Source organism: Acinonyx jubatus, chromosome X, assembly GCF_027475565.1.
Source record: "Acinonyx jubatus isolate Ajub_Pintada_27869175 chromosome X, VMU_Ajub_asm_v1.0, whole genome shotgun sequence".
Taxonomy (NCBI): domain Eukaryota; kingdom Metazoa; phylum Chordata; class Mammalia; order Carnivora; family Felidae; genus Acinonyx; species Acinonyx jubatus.
Genome location: NC_069389.1, coordinates 22466293 through 22480000, shown reverse-complemented (window position 1 = coordinate 22480000; position 13708 = coordinate 22466293).

Here is a 13708-nt window from a genome sequence, read left to right as displayed (position 1 = left end):
ATAAGCCCTGAAATAATAAACTAGCAAACAAAAACAGACCTGCAAGGACACACTAAGAAAGACTTGGCAATAAAAGTTAAATCATTAAGTGGACATCTGTTTCTTGCTCTTTCCATTCTCCAGTTCCCAATTTTCTGGTATGTCTTCAAGAAACAACCCCAAATTTCATTCCAAGTGTGAGTAGAGCTGACACTTCCTTACACTTCAGGGGAAAAAATAAGACTCCATGAATCAACCCTCCATCCCCCTGGCCAAAGTGCTTGGTCTAGGGGTGAGTCCATAATCCTTGTTAGGTCAATGTGAGGTCTTTTCCTGACATTGATGGAAACACAAGGCTTTTTCCTGCTGTATTTGGTAAATTTGGACAGGAGAGCAGTGGCTATCAAACTAACTGCACAATAAATCCCGAGTAGATTTGTTAAAACCTGTTACCCAGCTCACAACCTACCTCAACTAAATCAAAATTTCTGGTTTATAAAATCTGTGCTTCAGTTGAGTTTACAGAGAATAGTGATTCTCAAACTTTGGGATGCATTTGAAGTGCTAGAAGCCGAGCTGTCCCAGCCTGAGTGGCAGGGCCCGGGCTGTGGACAGATTGGTGACTGCAAGGCGGCCCACCGACAGCGAAGCTTCTTGTCCTCCCGCTTATAGGTAATTCGGCCTTAAAACTACCTGGGGTAGTGTCTGCTGGGGAATGGCCCTTGGCAGGCCCCCTGGGAAAAGATCCAGTAGGAAGAAAGGTTCTGCAAGAAATTGTGAGGCCTTACGTTTAGCCCTTGCCATCCCCCATGGAGACTCCTCTACTTACAGGAAGGATAGCCTCATACCTGTGCCAGCAAAGAGGGCCTGTAAAGGAGAGACATATGGATTTGAAAGCCCCACTTTGGCAACTAAGGGGTGTATCTCTGGGCACAGGTGACTTCAACCCCTAGGCCCACCTGGCCCCCCGGAGGCATTCCAGATGATGACTGAACCTAGTCGGTTAAGCTACAGATGGTTCATTGGTTCCTAGGTGCATGGTCTCTCTGAGAATGCATGGAGCATGGGTTTCTAAGGCTTTTTCGGCCCCTTCCTGACACCTCAGACCGAGGGGAACACATTGTTCTTCTGGCCTCATGTGGTCAGGAGGTCACGTCCCTGTAACTGTTCCACTTGGGGTGTTGAGAAATGGAGGGCCTTTCACGAGAATGGCAAAGCAAACGCTTTGTAGATTATAGATAAACGCAGATGCATAATGGAATAATGTAAGAAATTAATCAATAATCAAAGGGTATGAGGGAAAATTAGGGGAAAACCGCCGTGTTATTTCTTAAAGGTCTATTACACATAGGAACATTTTCAAAATTAGGTACTGTTAGAAAACCATAGATGACGTATGCTACAAGGAAATCACTAGCATATATAATGCCACGTTTGCTACAGTAAATCGGCCAGTTCAACACACTGCAGTTGTCTGCGTCCATTTTTATTTTTTTTATTCTAGTTTTGTTTTATTTTCACTTTTTTGCCGACACCATTCGTCCTTCGGGAATGGCTCCAGCAGGTTCCTGGACCTGCTGGAGCTGGACTCTGGCACTGAAGCAAGGGTGGGCTCAAAAAATCTACATTGGTTAGCCCAACTACACCATTTGTTTTTCACTCTGTGAAGGTGTGTATATTGAGAGTAGAAAGGATGCTTTGCTTTTGAAGACAGGAAAACATTAAAAGTTAAAAAACAAAAAATACAAATTTCAAGTAACCGTAGTGTTATAGGTAGACCTCAGTAACTGGTCTAATGAGAGCTTGCATTTAGAAGACTCCAGTTTATGTCACTGATGCTGTTCAGTGATCACATTTTGAGGTTCTGGCAGTTGGTCAGTTTGACTAGCGAGGATTTCTCCTGTGTTGTGTGCTTATGCTAAAGCTACAATAGGTCTTAATATTTTCATCTCATTTCCCCGTCACTACCCAGGTAAGGTATTCAAATGTGTCTAATCTAGCAGTCAGGAAACTAAGGATGAGAATTAAATATTTTGCCTGAGGCCACAGAACAAATAAGCGGCAGTACTCAGACTGGAAACCAGAGAAACCTATTCCCACACGTGTGCTACTGAACAGGGTGAGGAGGTGAAGCAGGTCTTGTGCCAGATGGAGGTAACTGCCCCATATGCTTCTGAGTGGGGAAACCTCTGGTATAAGGTCAATCTGAGCACACAACAGTATGTAGCCACTGCCAAAATGTAGCTTGAGGTCTGTCTCCGCACCTCTTCAGGAGGATTTAAAAATGTACCGGGAGGTGCCTGGCTGGCTCAGTCTGTTGAGCATCTGACTTTGGCTCAGGTCGTGATCTCACTGTTCGTGAGTTTGAGCCCTGCATCCGGCTCACTGCTGTTAGTGCGGAGCCCACTGTGGATCCTTTGTCTCCCCTCTCTCTGCCCCTCCCCTGCTCATGCTCTTTCTCTCTCTCCAAAATAAACATTTTATAAAAAGGTACCGAGTGTGCCAATAATTAAAGTGCTCTGAGTGAAGGTACTGTGGGTCAGACATATTTCTGAACATCTGTATTCTTTTGGATATTAAAAGCAATAGTTCCTGTTAAATGAGAGGGTGGCCCAAGACTTCAAAGACCAAAACACTAAATGCCAAATAACCTATTCCAAAATGACGTGATTTGTGATCTTGCAAAGGACCTCACCGGAACTGCTTCTGTAGCCGTGAGCCTAACACTCAATCAAGATGTGCAAGAGAGTTAGTGGTAGAAGAGAGAATTTTTTTTTCATTCTTCTGTTTATTTATCTACATTTTCTAAATTGAAGCGTAATTCACACATGATGTTACATTAGTTTCAGGTGTACAACATAGTGATTCGACAAGTCTATACGTTATGCTGTGCTCACAAGTGTAGCTGCCATCTGTCCCCATACAACGCTATTACAATACTATTGACTATATGCCCTGTGCTGTGCCTTTTATTCCAATGACTTACTCATCCCATAATTGGAAGCCTGTATCTCCCACTTTCCTTCACCCATTTTGCCCATCCCCACCCTTGCAACCATCAGTTTGTTTTCTGTATTTTGGCATCTATTTCTGCTTTTGGTTTATTTATTCATTTGCTTTGTTGTTTAGATTCCACATGTAAGTGAAATCATGTGGTATTTGCCTTTCTCTGACTTATTTCACTTAGCACAATACTCTCTAGGTCCATCCATGTTGCCGGAAATGGCAAGATCTCATTCTTTTCATGGCTGAGTAATAATAATCCATTTTGTATATGTACCACATCTTCCTTATCCATTCATCTGTCAGTGTGTACTTGAGTAGCTTTCATATCTTGGCCATTGTAAATAACATTGCAATGAACATAGGGGTTCAAATATCTTTTCAAGTTAATGTTTTTGTTTTCTTTGGAATTACTACATCATATGATATTTCTATTTTTAATTTTTCGAAAAACCTATATACTGATTTTCACAGTGGCTGCACCAATTTACGTTCTCACCAACAATGCGCAAAGGTTCCTTTTTTCTCCACATCCTCACCAGCACTTATTTTTTGTCTTTTTCATTCTAGCCATTCTGAAAAGTCTCTGAGGTAATATATGGTGGTTTTGATTTGCATTTCCCTAATGATGAATGATGTTGAGCATCTTTTCATGTGTCTGTTGCCATCTGTTGGTCTTTGAAAAAATTTTTATTCAGGTCCTCTGCCCATTTTTAATTGGATTATTTGTTTTGTTTTGTTTTTTTCTTTTTGTTTTTTTTTTTTTTTGATGTTGAGTTCTACAAGTTATATATTTTAGCTGCTGACCCTTAGATATGTCATTTGTGAACATTTTCTCTCATTCAGTAGGTTGCCTTTTCATTCTGTTGATGGTCATCTTCACTGTATAAAAGCTTTTTATTTTAATACAGTCCCAATAGTTGATTTTTGCTTTTGTTTTCCTTGCTGCAGGAGACATCAAGAAAAATGTTGCTATGGCCAGTGTCAGAGTAATCACTGCCTGTGTTTTCTTCTGGGGATTTTATGGTTTCAGATATTACATTAGGTATTTAATCCATGTTCAGTTTATTTCTATGTGTGGTGTAAAAAAGTGAACCAATTGCATTGTTTTGCATGTAGCTGTCCAGTTGTCCCAGTACCATTTACTGAAGAGACTGTTTTTCCCCCCATTGTGTATTCTTAGCTCCTTTGTCATATTTTAATTAACCATATAAGTGTGGGATTATTGCTGGGCTCTCTGTTCTGTTCATCTGTGTGTCATTTTTGTGCCAGTACCATAGTGTTTTGCCCTCTACTGCTTTATAGTATATCTTGAAATCTGGGATTGTGATACCTCCAGCATTGTTCTTCTTAACATTACTTTCACTATTTTGGGTCTTTTTTGGTTCCATACAAATTTTAGGATTATTTGTTCTAGTTCTGTGAAAAATGCGGTCGATATTTTAATAGGGATTGCATGAAATGTGTAGATTGCTTTGGATAGTGTGGACATTTTAACAATATTAATTCTTTCAGTCAGTAAATTTGGAATATTTTTCCATTTGTTTTTGATGTCTTTAATTTCTTTCATCAATATTTTACTGTTTTCAGAGTATAGATCTTTCACCTCCTTGGTTAAATTTATTCCTGGATATTTTATTCTTTTTAGTGCAATTGTAAATGGAGTTGTTTCCTTATTGACTCTTTCTGCAACTTCATTATTAGTGTATAGAAACACATCTGATTTATGTGTATTAATTTTGTATTCTGCAACTTTATGGAATTCATTTATTCTAATAATTTTTGGTGGAGTCTTTAGGGTTTTCTATGTATAGTATCATGTCATCTGCAAATAGTGCCTCTTTAACTTTTTCTTTACCAATTTGGATGCCTTTTATTTCTTTTGCTCTTCTGATTGGTGTGGCTAGGACTTTGAGTACTATGTTGAATAAAAAGGGTGAGAGTGGACATCCTTGTCTTATTTCTAACCTTAAAGGAAGAGCTCTCAGCTTTTCACCACTGGGTATTATGTTAACTGTGGATTTGTCATATATGGTCTTTATTATGTGGAGGTATGTTTCCCCTAAAACCACCTTGAAAGTTTTTAATCATAAATGGATGTTGAATTTTGTCAACTGCTCTTTCTGCATCTGTTGTGATGATTATATAATTTTTAATCCTTTGTTTTGTTGATGTGTATCACGTTATTTAATTTGCAAATATTGAACCATCCTTGTATACCCAGAATAAATTCCACTTGATCATGATAAATAATTCTTTTAATGTATTCTTGAATGTGGTTTGCTCATATTTTCTTGAGGATATTTTCATTTATGTTCATCAGGGATATTATTGGCCTATCGTTTTCATCTTTTTTAGTGTCTTTGTCTGGTTTCATTATCAGGGTAATGCTGGCTTTGTAGCATGTATTTGGTAGCTTTCCTTCCTGTTCTCTTTTTTGGAATTGTTTGAGAGAATAGGTATTAACTCTGTTAAATGTTTGATAGAATTCAGCTATGAATCCATCTGGTCCTAGACTTTTGTTCATTGGCAATTTATTGATTACTGATTCATTTTTGTTATTATTCATTGATCTGTTTAGATTTTTTGTTTCTTCCTGACTTAGTATTGGAAGTTTGTATGTTCCTAGGAGTTGATCCATTTCTTCTGGGATGTCCAATTTTTTGGCATATAATTTTTCATAGTCTTCTGATAATAATTTTTATTTCTGTTGTATTGGTTGTTATTTAATCTTTTTTCTGATTTTATTTACATTGCCTCTTTTTTCTTGATGAGACTGGCTAAAGGTTTAGCAGTTTTGTTTATCTTTTTAAAGATCCAACTCTTGGTTTCACTGATGTTTTCTGTTATCTTTTTAGTCTCTATTTCATTCACTTCAGCTCTGATCTTTACTATTCCCTTCCTTCTATTAACCATGGGCTTTGTTTCTTCTGTTTCTAGTTCCTTTAGGTCTAAGTTTAGATTGTCTATTTGAGATTTTTCTTGTTTCTTGAAGCATGCTTTTATCAGTATAAATTTATCCCTTAGAACTCTTTTGGCTGCATCCCAAAGATTTTGGACCCTTGTATTTTCATTTTTGTTTGTCTCTGTGTATTTTTTTATTTCCTCTTTGATTTCTTCACTGACTCATTGGCTGTTGAATAACATGTTGTTTAGCCTCCATGTGTTTGTGTTTTTTCCAGGTTTGTGGTATGTGATTGATTTCTAGTTTTATACTGTTCTTTCTGACAAAAGATGCATGATACAATTTCCATCTTCTTAAATGTATTGAGACTTTTATGTATCCGTTTTGTCTGTTAATATTTGCTTTATGTATTTGGGTGTTCCAATGTTGGATGTGTACATATATATAGTTGTAGTATCCTCTTGTTGGATTAACTTCTTTATCATTAGGCAATAAACTTCTTTGTCTCTTGTTGTAGTCTTTGTTTTAAAGACCACTTTGTCTGATATTAAGTATTGCTACCCCAGCTTCTTTTTTGCTTCCATTTGCATGAGATATCTTTTTCCATCTTTTTCCTTTCAGTCTTTATGAGTCTTTAGATCTAAAGGGGGTCTCTTGTTGGCAGCATAAAGATGGATCTTGTTTTATTATCCATTCTGCCACTGTATGTCATTTGATTGGAGTGTGTCTACCATTTGCTTTTAAGGTAATTATTGATAGATATGTATTTATTGCCATTTTGTTGTTTTCTGGTTGTTTTTGTAGTTCTCTATGCCTTTCTTCTTTTATCCCTCTATTCCTTCCTTGTGGTGGATGACTTTCTATAATGTCATGTTTAGCTTTCTCTTTGTGTGTGTGTGTGTACCTATTACAAGTTTTGGATTTGTGGTTGCCATGAGGTTCATATATCACATCCTAAGTATACAGCAATATATATTAAGTTGATGGTCACTTTAGATTGAGCACATTGTAAAAGAGCTTTTTACTTTTTACTTTCCCTGTCCACGTTTTATGTATATCTTGTCTTATTTTACAACTTTGTATTCATAATTTTCTTACTTCTGTCTTTGGTTTTCCACTTAAAGAAGTCCCTTTACCATTTCTTGTAAGGATGGTTTAGTGGTTATGAACTCCTTTCAGCACTTTAAACATATCATGCCACTCCTTTCTGGCCTGCAAAACTTCTGCTGGAAAATCAGCTGATAGCCTTATAGGGTTTCTCTTGTATGTAACTGTTTTTGTTTCCTCTGCCTACTTTAAAAATTCTCTCTTTGTCACTACTTTTTGCCATTTTAATTACTTTGTGTCTTGGTATGGACCTCCTTGGGTTGATTTTATTGGAGATTCTCTGTGCCTCCTGGATCTCCAGGTCAGTTTTCTTCCCCATATTAGGGAAGTTTTCAGGTATTATTTCTTCAAATAGATTTCCTGCCCTGTTTCTCTTAATTCTCCTTCTGGGATCCCTATAAAGCAAATGTTACTACGCTTGACAATTTTGCTAAGTGCCTTCAACCTATTCTCATTTCTTACTACTCTTTTTTCTTTTTGCTCTTCAGCTTGGTCGCTTTCCATAACTGGGTCTTATAGTTCACCAATCTGTTCCTCTGTTTCCTCTAGTCTACTATTGATTCCCTCTAGTGTATTTTTAATTTCAATTATCAAGTTCTTCATCTCTGATTGATGCTCTTTTAAATCTTTATATCTTTTTTGAAAGTCTCACTGAGAACCTCCAATCTTTTCTCAGGTCCAGTGAGTATCTTTATGACCATCACTATGAATTCTTTATCAGGCATATTGCTTATCTCTCTTTCATTTAGCTCTTTTGCTGTGAAATTTTCCTTAAAACAGCTATTTATTGATAAATTGTGCTATGTGTATGCTATGAATTCTATGTAGTTTTACAACCAATTAGATGTAGATGTTACATATTAGGTTGATGTTACAAAAGACATCTTCAAGGTATATTGCTAATAATGAAGAAATCAGATGGTAGATTACATGCAAATATGTGTACAGTTATGTGAATATATTCATGTTAATATGTGTATATGTTTACATCTGTTTACACACTTCTCAGCTAATTACAGTTACTTCTGAAAAGAGTTACGTATCATCATTTTTTGAAAATCTTACACTGTACATATACCATACATACTGACTGAATGTTTGTGTTCCCCCAGTATTCATTTGATGAAACCTAACCCCCTCCCACCCGTGGTGATGGTATTAGAAGGTAGGGCCTTTGGGAGGTGATTAAGTCATGAGGGTGGAGCCCTCATGAATTGGCCTTGTGCAGAGGCCCCAGGGAGCTCCCTCACCTTCTCAACCATGTGATGCTACAGGGAAAAATGACCATCTATGAATCAGGAAAGTGGACTCTCACCAGACACTGAACCTGATGGCATCTTGATCTTGGAATTCCCAGCCTTCAGAACTTTGAGAAATAAATTTCTATTGTTTATAAGCTACCTGGTCTATGGTTAGTTATGGCAGCCTGAAAGGACTGAGGCAATGTATATAATTAAAGATATAAGTAAAAAAACCCACTTTATGATGACATATTAGTAATAATTTTTAAAGGATCTACACTTCACTTTTTTATGTTTATGTAGTATGGAATGAGATATAAGGTATTAGGAAGAAGTTAGATTTAAAAATGAAAAAGGGAAAATCATAAAAATAGAAATTAGATATGAGGGAAGTAATTTGTGAAGTTGAACTCTTCGTAACATCATTAAATAGGGATCGTTAGGAAATTGGTCACAAAGAATTATCTTTTTATTGTTCTGTAGAATTAAATGTCAAGTGTATAGTAAAGTTTATTTTACATTTTCCGGTCTCTATTACCATAATAAAAGAAAAAAATGACAACAATAAGGGTTAAAACCTTCTCAAGTTTTATGTGATCAGTATATGCAAAAAAGCCATAAAAGTATATCCCTGTATTATAGGGTTTTGTGCCATTTCTTATGATGTATATAAAAAGGTTAGTAACATTTTTTGTTCTCAGAATATGTGTTAATACTTAACTGTATGGAATACAACAATCTTGCTAATTTACTGTTTAATTTCAATGCATGGTCTCAGAGGGAGATTTTCAGTATTTTATGACTATCTATGGTATTTGCTGAAGTTTTTGAGCTTTTTTTTAAAATCATGACTTAATGGTAAGTATGGTCATATTGTTTCACTCTATTGTGTAATATGATTTTGCCCTTTCTTGGTGATAGTTGATACTGATATCTTTCTGTCACTAGAATTGATTCTTGGTTTAAACCCAGTATGTGCATGGGGTATTATAGTTGAAGTACCTTTGTGTTTTGTTTGTCAAATTATAAGCACTGCTTGAGGGGGAAGAAGGGAATTCACTAATTTGATAAAGGGTATATAACTTGATTTTCCTAACTTTTATTTTTTTCATCATTTTGGTGTAAAGCTTATTGGGATCTCACAAAGCATTTGGTAAACATTATTATATTTCTATTATTTGGACAGGCTTGTGCAAGATTGCTGTTACTTCTTTTTCCATTATATGGGAAAGTTTGTGCCTTCAGGCACCAGTATGTGGAAGTCATTTATAAGAAGGTATTTCACTATAGACACGGTTGATTTACACAATGTAGATATAAGCAGTTGAGATTGGTACATAGATATAGATATTGACGAGATTTTGTAAGTTTTATTGTTCATTAGGGCATATTTTCCCTGGTGTTTTCTCTTTTCATGTATCAAACTTTTTAGGGTAAAGTTGTTTATATAATTATGTATGTGTCACTGGGATATGGCATGAAAATTTCTTTTTTGCATTGCTGATATTGAATATATGCTTATGCTTCCTCATCTTTTTTTTCCTTAATCATTCTAGCCAGATGTTTATGGAGCTTTTTGAAAAGTCTAACATGTATCTTAGCCTTCTCTCTGAATGTCTTTTATTATCACCCACAACCCCCAAATTTATTGTTTCATTTCTATTACTGGTTTGGTATTGAATTACAAATTTTTCCTCAGTATTTTGAGATTTTTGCATTTATTGCTATAAATATTCCTTTAGCCACACATATTGTTGTATCACACGGCTTGTAACAGCTTCATAGAAATACAATTTAGTTTAAATAAACTTTGCAAATTTAAATTAAACAGTATAAGTTTTACATTTGTATATACATTTGCTAAAGTATCACCAGGATCAAAATGCTATACATATTCATCCCTTCACTCAAGTTTCCTTGTACAACTTTGCATTTTCCCTTCCTGTTTCTGCTTCTACCTCCCTTCTTTCCCATGGTGTGTACATTATCGTACAAGTCTTTGTATACATGTGTGTTTTCATTTTTCTTGGTTGAATGTGAAGACATGGTATGGCTAGATCACATGATAGGTATACTTTAAGGTATTTGGAATATGTTAGAGTTTGCAGTCTGATAGTCCATTGTCCATCCTGCCAGCAGTGAATGAGCGTCTCCTTTGCACTGCATCCTCACCAGCATTTCTTAGGGTCATGTTTTTGTGTTGTATCCCTTCTAGTAAATGTGTGGTGGTATCTCAGTGTCTAGCTAAATTGCATGGCTGTAACCAAGTTCTACTTCTTTCTTTCTCAGCCATGCCCATGCCTACTAAATGGAAAAATTAGGTCACCAAGGGGATGGACAGATTGGAGTGAGTCTTTATACCCTGGTAATTAATGGTGAATATCTAAGTTCTCCACAGGGCCTCAGTTGTGGTGGGAGTTTGGAGTTTGGCCCAGAAATTTTATTGTGTACAAAATTCCTGTCTTATTTGTCTGCTTCTTTCCCAGTCCTTTGTCCGAAGAGAGCAAGCTTTTTTCATTTTTTTTTTTTTTTTTTTTTTGTCTGCACCCTTTGGCATTTTCAGATTGCCTGGTTTTTCTAGTTCAGGTCTGGGATATATGAGGTAAAAAGAAAATACAACATACAAAAGAAAACATGGAAACCACCACAGTGCTGTTCCTTGGTTTCTGAGGTTCCTGTCAAATCAGCTGATAGCCTAGTGGTATTTCCTACGTATGTATGTAATTTCTTACATCTCTCTTGCTACTTTTAATTTTTTCTCTTTATTTTTAATCTTTGACATTTTAATGATTATGGGTCTTGGTGTGAGCCTCCTTGAGTTCATTTTATTTGGAACTCTCTGTGCTTCCTGAACCTGTATGTCTCTTTCCTTCCTGACATTAGGGAAGTCATCTTCTGTTATTTCTTCAAATAAGTCTTCTTTCCTTTTCTCTCTCTCTTCTCCTCCTGGGATTTTTGTAATGTCAATGTCTTTTGTCTTGTTGTTTATCAGGAGGTCCCTTAAATCCATCTTCATTTTCTAAAATTATTTCTTCTTGCTTTTCTGCTTGGGTGCTTTCCATTACCTTGTCTTCCCAATCACCGATGTTTTCTTCTGCATCCGCTAATGTACTGTTGATTCCCGCTAGTGTATTTTTAATTTCAATTATTATATTCAACTGTGATTGGTTCTTTTTAATATTTTCTGTCTCTTTGTTGAAACTCTCACCAAGTTCTTCCACCCTTGTCTCCTGTCCGGTGAGCATCTTCATGATCATTACTTTAAACTCTTCATCCGTCATATGGCTTATCTATGTTTCATTTAGTCTTTTTTCTGAGGTTTTTCTTGTTCTTTCATCTGGAGCATATTCTCTCTACCCATTTTGCTTGATTTTCTCTGTTTTTATGAACTAGGTGAAACAGTTATTTCTCCTAACCTTAAAGGAATGGTCTCACATACAGTCTTCCCCTATGTAGGCTCTGTGTGCCTGGTTAACTTTGCCTGCCCGACCGGAGCTTTGGCTGGCATGGGCTAGGGTTTCCGGGGTTCTTCCCACAAAGGATGTTCTGGCAAGACAAGTGAAGGTGAAGTGTGTGCAAGCTAGAGTGTCCTGGGGCTGTCCATGCAGAAGATGCCTTGGTGGAGTGGCTCAAGCTGAGATGGGTGTGAGCTGTGGGATGGCTCAGCAGGGTAGCCTGCACCAAGGTGGGGTGCACGCTGGGGAGTCCTGGGCCCATTGAGCAGGTGGTGCCCTGGTAGGACAGCTGTAGCTAAAGTGGGTGAGGGCAGGGGCAGTCCTGTGATTCTCTGTGTTGAAGGTGCCCTGGGAGGACCTGAAACTGAAGTGGGTGCAAACCAGGGCGTCCCAGGGCTCTCCGTGCAGACAGTGTCCTGGCAGGACAGCTGAAGCCAAGTGAGTGCAAGCCCTGGTATCCTGGGGTCCTCAGCACAGGTGGGACTTAGCAAGGCAAATGCTGCCAAGGCCAGCGTGGACTGGGATATCCTGGGGCACTCTGTGCAGGGGATGCGCTGACACGGTGTCTGGAGCCAAGGCAGTGTGTGGACCACAGGTCTTGAGGTGACTAAGCACGGAAGGGACTCTAGCAGGGGTGATGGAACTAAAACAGATGTGAGCCAGGATGTTCCAGAGCACCCTGTGTCAGGGGCACCCTAGTGAGCAGCTTGAAGCCCAACAGCTATAGACGTGGAATGCTCCACAGTGTTTTGTGCCTCTTTTACCTTGGCATGATGACAGGATCACTACAGTGACTCCTGATCAGCAGTGTCCCAGTGTGGCATTGAGGTGACCCACAGTTTCTCTATATCCTAGTTGCTGCTTTAAGATTCGGCTCTTTTCCTGTTCCCCAAGGTGTTTGGGTTAGTGTAGGCTAGGAGCCCAGGGCTCACTGAGGCGCAGGCCAGCTTGGCACCCAGGCCCTGCTCCCATCTGTGCTATGAAAGAGGAGGGGTAGGGTAACAGTGGTGCTCACCATATCACCTGATAAAGACTGATTTTAAACGCCTCCTTCACCATAGGACACAATTCTAGGGGTGCTTCTTTAATATTTTAGTTGCCCTGTTAAACCATAGTTGTTATTCCATGCCCGAGGGCAGGTAAGTCTGCTTAAGGTCAGTACTATCCCTCCACACTGCAGTTCAAAGTATTTGGGGGTGGGAGTTCCCTTGGTGACAATGCTCCCTCTCTCTTAAGTATATGGTTTCTGTATATGGTCACTCTTTTACGCGCAGAAACTGTACCATCAGCCCTCATACCTTCTTGAGGAGGAATTGTTCCATAAATAGGTGTAAATTTGGTGTGTCCGTACAGCAGGTGAATTCAAGTTCTTTCCACATTGTCGTCCTGGACCAGAACTCCTTCACAAAATATTTTTTGAAAGAGTTGTAAAGGGGAGGTGTTTTCTCCAAACTCATGAGACAGAGAAAGTTGGTTTCCTAATTGTCCCAAGCCCAGTGCAAGGGGCTTTAGAATATTTGCCACTTATCAAGTTCAGCCCAGCAGTAAAGTCATTGCAGACACAGTAAGTGTTCAAAACTGAGAGAAAAGAAGCTCTCTGAGAAAGTCTATAGTCCAAAAATGGCTTTTTGGGGTACTGGAGTGGCTCAGTTGGTTAAACCTCTGACTTTTGATTTCGGCTTAGGTCATGATCCCTGGGTTGTGGGAACGAGCCCCACATTGGGGTCCACACTGAGCATGGAGCCTGCTTAAGATTCTTGCCCTCTCTCCTTCTGTTTCTCTCTCCTTCCGCCCCTCCCCAGCTTGTGTTCATTCTCTCTCTCTATCTCACTCAAAACAAAAATTAAAAATTAAAAAAAAAAATGGCTGTTTGCCTGACTGGCCCAAGGGAGCACTGGAGATAATCCATTATTAACACATTCTCTAAGAATGATGAGGAGCTCACAACACCTGAGAGATCTGCACAGACTCACGTCTGTGATGGTTTTTTCCGATATGTCGTGGGCTGCCGTGATGAT